The sequence below is a fragment of the Oratosquilla oratoria genome, chromosome 1 (assembly GCF_046742065.1).
Source record: "Oratosquilla oratoria isolate Oo_2021 chromosome 1, ASM4674206v1, whole genome shotgun sequence".
Classification (NCBI taxonomy): domain Eukaryota; kingdom Metazoa; phylum Arthropoda; class Malacostraca; order Stomatopoda; family Squillidae; genus Oratosquilla; species Oratosquilla oratoria.
Window position 1 is genome coordinate 9,329,924 of NC_134777.1, and position 2,500 is coordinate 9,332,423.

Here is a 2,500-nt window from a genome sequence, read left to right on the forward strand (position 1 = left end):
AGCAAAGGGTTGGTTTTTGATAATCGAAATCATCTGACTAAAGGATACCGGGATTACATCAGTTCCACCAAGTTTTATAGAGATGTTAAGCAAATAAAATGATCAGTTGTTATCAAGAATAAAATACAACAAGTGCCATTGCCTTAAATCCCAATTAAGCTTAAAACCCTTCCGATACTATTTACGACTTTCATCGACATTCCAGCTGTCGAAAAGAAGATTTTATATGACAGGAAAATTATTCAATATGTCTCGAGGCTGCCTTGCTTGACTCTTTTGCTGGGTTTAAAGCTTAAATATCCAGTTTAACTTAGCTATCAGCAAGTATATTTTTCAGTAAAAGGAAATCCCGTACACAACCATACGACTTAACCTGATGTTATGAACCCTCTCGATGTCTTACAATTTTGGTATTTATTTCAGGTGTTTTCAGCTATTGAAAACCTTCTGAGCAGAGAAGAGGTTAAAATATCTATACAAAGAACTCTCGCGTGACAAACGCCTTGCCCCAGGTTGTTTATTAGTGTCCCAAGCAGCCAGTCTAGCAGTCGTAGTGTCGACTCTAATCATTAGTAATCTCTTGAAAAGTTTGTGTTCTTGCTTATTCCAATACAGTCCTTTGGGTCGCGTGCAAGCCTAAGAGAGTTTGGTTGTTTGATTTACTTTGTGTGTGTGTGTGTGTGTGTGTGTGTGTGTGTGTGTGTGTGTGTGTGTGTGTGTGTGTGTGTGTGTGTGTGTGTGTGTGTGTGTGTGTGTGTGTGTGTGTGTGTGTGTGTGTGTGTGTGTGTGTGTGTGTGTGTGTGTGTGTGTGTGTGTGTGTGTGTGTGTGTGTGTGTGTGTGTGTGTGTGTGTGTGTGTGTGTGTGTGTGTGTGTGTGTGTGTGTGTGTGTGTGTGTTTTAATGTATAAGCATATGTATACATACATTATAGTTTGTTAATATACATGCATATGTGCGTGTATTATATATACTCGTATAATAATTCAGGAAGGTTGCACGTGAGTTTGTTTCTCTGTCCTTATTTTTGTTTAGTTTAGTTTTATTGCATGACAAAGGTGTCAACTGTCCGCTGAGTTCATTGCAAAAGTCTTGAAACACGCTATGATCTCTAGCATGTAAATATAGCTCAAACTACTGGCTGTTCACTAGCCTTTTCTTGTACAGCAGTTATCTTACAGCAAAGAGTATTTTAGTGAACAGATTATGCCAAATGTTTGACAACCAGGAATAAATTAGAAGTTAAAACTGGTAATGTTTTAAGACTTTCGAGTGTAATTAAAAGTTAATTTAGCATCGATCGCAGCGTTGAGCTTGTCGTTGGGATTTTTAATGTGTTCAGAATGAATGAAGGTAGTAAAATGTCTTACGTTTCATGTGCATGTTAATGACAAAATGTCATGTTTAACTGTAGCGGTGTTTCCCTCTGCTAAATGAAACTATTTCCTCACTCACTTTCTCTGGTTCACTCACTCTTTCTCTTACTCACTCTCTCACTCACTCACTCACTCACTCACTCACTCACTCACTCACTCACTCACTCACTCACTCACTCACTCACTCACTCACTCACTCACTCACTCACTCACTCACTCACTCACTCACTCACTCACTCACTCACTAACTAACTCACTCACTCACTCACTCACTCACTCACTCACTCACTCACTCACTCACTCACTCACTCACTCACTCACTCACTAATAATTTACTCGCTCATTCACTGACTCACTAACCTATCACTCGTTAATTCACTTATTCAATTACTCTCCATTTCTAATTTCATATCTTTTTCTAGCTCTGGGTGTCAAAACGAGAATAACTAAACATGTTTTGCCTGATGACGCCATTTGCATATTTTGTTCTGGTTAAGATCAAGTGACAGAGAGACAATGGAATAAGAATATTTAATTTTGACGAAACGAAATCAACTAGCACTGGAGTAAAAGAACAAAATATAACTTACGACGTTCTAAAAATCACTTTAAATACCTTTACAGTATTTATATGTTTTGATTTTAGCTACATATTCATACCAAGAAAATAACAGAGCTCTATCTGACGTTATTTATTTTCTAGACGAATAGAAAGATCTCTAAGAAAGCACCTCATCCAATCACCGTACACGCGTTTTTGCAAAGTCGCAGCTTATCGTTTTCACAGGTTCACGATCTACATTTAACGACATGACGTCATGTCGACATTCCCCATTTTCTATGATGATCCTCGCTAGAGCCATATATTCCAATTTTAGAGAAACTCATACCGATCACATTTCGTTACTAGCTACCGATGTCAAAATAATTCCGTCCATGATTAGATTTCACTGTGTCTTTTCTATATAAATGTTTGGTGGGCATTTTACATTTTTTTTTATTCAGAATACCTTGAACGAGGCACTCATGACGTCAGTAATTAGATCTCAATAGCTGCTAGATCTAGAGCCAATTGTCCGAAGTTTGAGTATTTGAATCATCTAAGTAACTCATCTGTTTTGGCTACA

The 2,500-nt window shown here is 37.7% G+C and overlaps 1 protein-coding gene across 1 annotated transcript in view; it reads right to left on the bottom strand.

Annotated features, from left to right (window-relative positions):
• The window catches only part of LOC143027482 (octopamine receptor beta-1R-like), a 446,280-nt gene that overhangs the window by 395,689 nt on the left and 48,091 nt on the right, over positions 1–2,500 (bottom strand). The window lies entirely within an intron of this gene.